This window comes from Centruroides sculpturatus, unplaced genomic scaffold, assembly GCF_000671375.1.
Source record: "Centruroides sculpturatus isolate CEXI.00-Female unplaced genomic scaffold, Cexi_2.0 scaffold1911, whole genome shotgun sequence".
In the NCBI taxonomy this organism is placed as follows: domain Eukaryota; kingdom Metazoa; phylum Arthropoda; class Arachnida; order Scorpiones; family Buthidae; genus Centruroides; species Centruroides sculpturatus.
This window is the reverse complement of record NW_019386056.1, coordinates 43,771-51,761: the sequence shown is the minus strand read 5'-3', so window position 1 is coordinate 51,761 and position 7,991 is coordinate 43,771.

Sequence of the window (7,991 nt, the reverse complement as noted above, 5' to 3'; positions counted from 1 at the left end):
AAGAACCAAGAGTTCTATGTAGCCGTACACACTCAAAAGCCAAGCGCGCGTTAAACGCGCGTTTTGCGAGCGCTTATAGATTTTTGTTAAAACGCGCGTTTTGCGAGCGCTTTACGGGCGCTTTGAGATATATGTGCTGCCATGTTACCGTACATGCGATCGCGCGTTTTGCGGGCGTCAGCCGAGCGCTTTGAGATATATGTGCTGAAATGGAGAACGATCATTTCGATACTTATCTATTTATTGATGAAATCTAAAAGAGACCAACCATCGTCAAAGGATTTTATAGATATTTTAAAAGAATTAAAAAACTTGAATTTATTTTGTCTTAGTTTTGGATACAACGTCGCAAACATTTCATGCGTCAGTCTATCTCGTAATATTGGGTGCACCCAAAATTCTCTTTGCCTCTGCCATCGTCTTTTATAGCGACGATAGAGGAGCCACACACAAGCAATCACTTCCACATCCATTTCCAAACCGAGCCAGTGCGCACGCTCCGCTAAACGCTCGTCGAACGCCGAGCTAACGCGCGTTTAAAAACGCCTAGTGTGAACACAGCCTTACTCTGAAACACGAAAACTATAAATGAGTCATCAGTATTGTTGGAAACTATATTAATGACATACAAATCAAAAGGGAAGAAATTATCTGTATGAGGGAGTTTCTCTCATCAATGAGAATGTGGAGTTTTTACATTTTATATCTAAGGCATGGAACAACGTGGCCCTCGAGAAAGTAGATGACATAATCTTTTTTGGTGAGGAATTCCTTTCTTTTGGAACCTTTCTTGTCTAATATTTGGGGAAATCGAGAAATACTGTTGGCCACTCATAGGAATTTAAATTCCATTTAATTAAACTCACAAACTGTCGTTTTATGTGAGTTTAATTAAAAGCTTTTTCTATAAATTTTTCCTCGAAATGTTATTCCAGATGTTATAATTCTGACTTGTAGTCCATCTGCCATCGATACGAGTACGCGTGTGCTGGTTGGTCGAATTCAGTGGCAAAATAAGGTTGAAGGCTGCAAAGCTAAGAGGGGATGTTTATGGGTTACAATGGCTAGAAACAAAAACAACGGTCAACTTTATTAGTTAATAAAGTTAGCCCATTGTCCTTGTTTCTAGTAAGAAGTTTTATTAGAGGCTTTTTCGACTCAGACCGGATTCGATCATGGATTTCACAGAGGTGCAGGCTACCACCATGACCGCTCGGCCATCCGGCCAACTCAAACATTCGATTAAAACAATACAAGTTTAATCTTAAGAGATAGGTTTAAACCCCTAAACCCCATTCGTTACGAACTTGGAGAAACTACATTAAAAATAAATGCAGTTCAAAGCATGCATTTTTTAAAATGTCTCTCCTCTTCGTTCTTGTTCTTTTTGTGGCTGGGAACTAAGAAGGGTGCAGGCATGATGAATGTTTATATAAAAAATCCACCGATCCCGAATTCAGTTCATTGGCGAGTTATAACTTCATGGAGCCAAGCAAATTCGAATTAGGAAGACCATGCACTGTTCCGGACATTTTTCTCCGGGAGAATTTTTTGGGGAATCTTCCGGTATCCTCGTTCGTTTTTTATTATTTCCGTTTTTTCGCGAACGAAACAATGATTAACAAACACTTTCTTGTTAATTTACAAACTATTCTTTATTTCGCTACATGTTATCAGGTTCTTTGTACATTGCATCCCAACATGTAGGCAGTGAGGATACAAAATCCGAGATACATAAAACAACTCGATTTTTTATAAGTGCCTATATCTATACTTAATCTACTTACAAACTATAAGAAGGAAAGAGAGGGAGAATATAAGGATAGAATAAGAGGAAGATGGAAATCCCGGGTTTTTACTCTGGATGCTCCGTGATACTGGGCGGGGTTACTGTCGTCTCTGATCATCTACTCCTATCGAAGAAGCTTTCCTTGGTTTTCTTCTCCTTCTTTGACGGATCTCTCCCGTTCTCCTCGTCGATAATCCATTTTCTTCAATATTGTCGGTGTCGAGTCCGTCCAATAAAATTGGTAGTCCAGCAGGAAGTTCTTGACCTCGTTTAACGGGCTGGATAGCTTCTCCTCGACGAGTTTCACTTTTCTTCTCTGTTCCGACCGATTCAGAGCTCGATCCCCCTCGACCTTTTCCGTCGAGAGCCCAAATCCCTTTTCGTTCTTCTCCTCTTCTTTTCATTTTACAACGTTGTTTTTGACATCACTCCCCGCCAGATAGTAAAGTAATTAAGAAAATGTCTTTTTTTCTTGGTCAAGAAAACCTTAAGATCTAACCTACATTTATAGAATTATTAATTATTAAATACAATAATATGGCCAACGGCCACAAGTGTTTATCTACACGTGGTAATCACGTAAGACTGTTTTATACTTACTGTATTATTTATGCAGAGATCGAAAAATATATTAGACATACAATAAAGACATATAACTCATACTTTAACCGAAAATAATTTTCTAAAATTCTAAAAGTACTATATTAAATTCTACTACACAGCACAAAAGAAAAAAATTAATGTTATTTCCATAATTATGATGAAACTAAAACAAGTGCATTAGCACCAAACGATCCACCAAATTTTCAGTCTATTTTTTTGGCTATGTTAATCATTAGATACACATTAAAGCACTTTGACTTAATACGTTCCTCGGAACAGTTTGATTCAGCCAAAAGTGACCGTACAGACTCAATAGTAAATACGTACGACAGTACAGTCCGTACAGTTAATACAGAAAAATATCCAATGCTTATTCAGAGGGTGCCGTAACACTACCCTTATAACATTAACATATTTAACAATCTAACTTCCAGATGTGTCTAACATTGGCTCTAATAGAGAGAAAGAAATAAATGACAAACTTTCAAATGATAATTCATTGACACAGTTTAAATTTATAAGTGACTTCTAATATTTTGATTGATTTCTTATAATTATTAAATTATAAAAATTCTACTTTCGTAATTATTTTATTTTTGACTCAAACGTAACAGATTACGTAACTTTAAGTCATGCAAAGATGGACTAAGGCCAATAAAATTTGGTAGTTATCCAGCTCATAATCGGTTAAAAGATTATTATATCGGACAAATACTTCTGCTTAATTAATTAATTAATTTCTATATTATTCGGGTAGCACCTTGTAAAAACATAAGAGTACCACCCGTACAATAAATTCACGTTTAAAGATAATATTTGTCACATTAATTTCATATCAAGACTAGTATCATTCTCGAGTTATAAAAATAACCGATTGTAAGTACAATTTTGAATCAAGTACACCAGAGATGTGACTAGACAAGTTTCATTGGTTTATTCCTTTTAACAATTGCACACTTTTGACTCTCTCGTGCCGGTCTTTAAAGGATGCAAACGCCCCAAAACACAAAATACATTCTCCAGAGAAGGCCAGTGGTTTTCACCAACGACAAGCTAGTTAGGCTCCGACAAACTCTAAATACAATTATTAATAATAAATCTACACCAGACAATCTGCCAAATTATCAGAGGATGATTAGGCTAAGTTAATTCGACAGATCTTCCAACTTTAATCAAAAATCAGGTTTGTCGAGTTGCCATTTATATAACAAGTCTACTATCGAAGAGGATAGAATGTTACTCCTTCATAAAAGTATATAACCTATTCATATTAAAAGAAAGACAATTTTTAAAATGCAACTGTATCCTCATCAATGATGTAAAAGTGTAGTGGTAATATTACAAAGAATTCACATAATTATCTCTGATGTATTTAAATTTCCTCGACTAATTCTATATACTGTATACATTAAGTTAATAACAAACCGTACTAGAAACCCGACCCAGTTTTTATTTTAAATTGTTTTTCCAGTTTGCTAATCAAATATTTTTAGACTGCACTAAAAATATTTTAATTTCTTTATTCGAAATTAATTTCTCCGTAAAAAATAAAAGAATTATGTAAATAAAATTCCATTATCGATTAAATGATCAAACGGTATCTTTTTATAATTTAATTCTTTTCTCGAATCGGCCAATAAAGTGATTTGTATTACGATTTGAACAATAAACGACATCAAAGGTTAAATAATTAATCCAGTTTAGAAGAAAGAAAAGATTTTTTTGGTATAAATTATTTTTGCGCACATTTTCGGTGCAACTACCGGAAGGCGCATAAGAGAAATTAAGACATATATCTTTCTGTTGAGATAAATATTCAATATTTTGTGGTTTCTACTAACAAAGCAAGCAAAAATATTGTAGAATTAACACATTTTCTTCATTTCTCTTCCATAAGTGTGCAGCCCCAAAAAATGCGTTAAACAATCCTTATTCTTCTTTCGGTACACATTTACATATTTCCATAAATATTTTACACGCTAAAAGACGAAAGAGCAACGAGAAAAGTATTATTAAATGCTTGTTTTTTTTATGTAACTTGCTTTGTCTTCAAATTTCATCCACTTCTAATCCGGACGAAAGTCCGAAACTCAAGATCATGCCAAAGTCCAATGACAATGCATCTTAATTAATGTTTCAAAGTGGGGAGGAAGGCTCCACTCCATCATCCTTTCCACTCTAAAACCTTAAATACACAACTAAATCTAAAATCAAACTTGTGTGGGGGATGTATATGGTAGGGTGGCTCCATCCTCATCCTCATCCTCTGCATCCCAATCTCCAAAAAGACGACCAATAAAAGCATTTCTTCTTAAGAAGAAAAACAGACGAGGGGACATGTGTAATGCTTTTCATCACTGCACATTTACTCAATACAGTTGACCCATCCTATAACACTGTTGATAATTCCGTTTTATATGAATTCCATGTTGTACGAGTCACTTAGATTTTACAAATACGCGAGCCGTTCACAGCCCNACTAGAAACCCGACCCAGTTTTTATTCTAAATTGTTTTTCCAGTTTGCTAATCAAATATTTTTAGACTGCTCTTATAACTGCACTAAAAATATTTTAATTTCTTTATTCGAAATTAATTTCTCCGTACAAAATAAAAGAATTATGTAAATGAAATTCCATATTCGATTAAATGATCGAATGGTATCTTTTTATAATTTAATTATTTTCTCGAATCGGCTAATAAAGTGATTTATATTACGATTTGAACAATAAACGACATCAAAGGTTAAATAATTAATCCAGTTTAGAAGAAAGAAGAGATTTTTTTGGTATAAATTATTTTTGCGCACATTTTCGGTGCAACTACCGGAAGGCGCATAAGAGAAATTAAGACATATATTTTTCTGTTGGGATAAATATTCAATATTTTGTGGTTTCTACTAACAAAGCAAGCAAAAATATTGTAGAATTAACACATTTTCTTCATTTCTCTTCCATAAGTGTGCAGCCCCAAAAAATGCATTAAACAATCCTTATTCTTCTTTCGGTACACATTTACATATTTCCATAAATATTTTACACGCTAAAAGACAAAAGAGTGACGAGAAAAGTATTATTAAATGCTTGTTTTTTTTTATGTAACTTGCTTTGTCTTCAAATTTCATCCACTTCTAATCCGGACGAAAGTCCGAAACTCAAGATCATGCCAAAGTCCAATGACAATGCATCTTAATTAATGTTTTAAAAGTGGGGAGGAAGGCTCCACTCCATCATCCTTTCCACTCTAAAACCTTAAATACACAACTAAATCTAAAATCAAACTTGTGTGGGGGAGTGTGCGTATGTGTGTACACTGTAATGATGTATACGGTAGGGTGACTCCATCCTCATCCTCATCCTCTGCATCCCAATCTCCAAAAAGACGACCAATAAAAGCATTTCTTCTTAAGAAGTGAATTAAAGGAAGTGTGATTGAAAAACAGATGAGGGGACATGTGTAATGCTTTTCATCACTGCACATTTACTCAATACAGTTGACCCATCCTATAACACTGTTGATAATTCCGTTTTATATGAATTCCATGTTGTACGAGTCACTTAGATTTTACAAATACGCGAGCCGTTCACAGCCCGCCATACGTATTTGTAAAATCTAAGTGACTCATACAATACGGAATTCATATAAAACGGAATTATCAACAGTGTTATAGGGGGTTCGACTGTATTTTGCATTTTGTTAAATTAAGAAAGTGACTGCGTACTTTCCACCCATTATTTGATAAATAATAATAATAATATAATAATAAATAAACTTGCGTATATTATCATCAAAGTAACGTAGAACCTGTTTAACGTTAGTAGAACAGAAGTATTACGACATGGCCGGTTCAAATGGAAGCGAACAAACCGAAAAATCGAATTTTCCTCGGATCGAAGCCCGAAAATAGAGGGTTTTTTACCTTGTAAACACTTCTGTATCTCGCAAGCACTCGATTGACAGGGGTCGGGTTTTATTAACTTACAAATGTATAGGATATTGATTTTAAAAAATTCAACTAAATATTGTAATGCTTGTTGGTGTCGCTTTAATGTTTATTTTCAAACTAGTTTGTCATCTATTTCCATTCAATCTTTTATTTATTTACTTCATGAAAATACATTATTGCAATTGGTAAACATTGTTGACAAGAAACAAACAAAGCTACTGTATGTTTGCTCTTACGTAACTTGTTATTGCTTTAATCTAAAATCGATTAGACACATCTACATTAAATAAACTCATTTATTAACTTTAAGAAACAATTAAATGTATATCATAATCTAATCAAGCTTTTGGATTATAATCACATCATATTTTGTCAACAGTCTGCACAACACAGGAATCACAATAATGTAAGGCTGTAGATATAGTAAACTGGGACGACACTACAAGAATACTTACAAACTGGCATTGATCAATTTACTCCAGATTTATAGATACATATGCCACAATGTATTGTTGCATGTGCTTCTATTGGAGTTCTGCTTCAATCTGAGCTATTCTTGCCAGTAGCTAAATGAATGTATTGACATTCTGAGAAGTATTTCTGTATATGTCTGTGTCAAAGATCATCATTGTCACTGCAGAATACAGCGTAATGGAGATCATATGTACTTGAAAAATCTGTATCATTGAGGAAATCAGTATTATTAAGAATCAAATTATAGCAACACATGAAGAGCCAATATAACACTAAGCATTTGAATGTGTGATCTTTCTTGGCTCTCACATCTAAGGAAGATGTTGGTGGTGCTTTGATTTTTAGTTCTGTTTACTGTACGACCTCGTATTCAACAAATTTACTTTATATTCCAGAGAATATTTCTACAGACAATGTGGACCCCACGGGTCAGGATTGCTTGCAAAACTCAAACTTACAATAATTAAGAGAGAAATGTTTTCATTTCAATAACTCATCTCTCTCATAATTTAATATTTTCTATAAAAAATAAAACTTTTTCATCACTCAAAAAACAGCTCAATATTGACAGATTTTATAGTAATGTTTGACAGAACTAAAACAAGCAGAGAATGTATTTTGGAATTTTGGATCCTCAAAATTTAGATTTGACATATATAAAACTGAATTGTATTTTGTTCAATACAGATATACCTCGACTTACGTCGTTTCGAGTTACGTCGTTCCCGATTATACGTCGTTTGTCAAAAAAGTACTGTATATGGAAAAATAAAAATCAAATTTAAGTCATTTTATTCGACTTTACGTCTGTCCGCCACAAATATTGAAGTCGTAATATCACTAGAAAAATGTTTAAAGCACATAAAATCATATTAAAATATATACATTTACAAGTACGTACTGTATTTACAGTACATACTTATAAATGTATATATTTCAGATTACTTTTTTTCTGTACTATATTAAAAACTGAAATTTATTTGTTTGTAAGCTTAAAATAGATCCTTATTAACCATACATTATTAAAAATGCATTAATAAATAAAATACAGAACCGGAATTGGCAATTTATGGTTTAGCCTAGTGACAAGTAGATTTGGAGACAAGTAAATTCGACTTACGTCGTTTTTCGACTTAAGTCGTTCTCCTGGAACCAATTACCGACGTAAGGCGAGGTATAC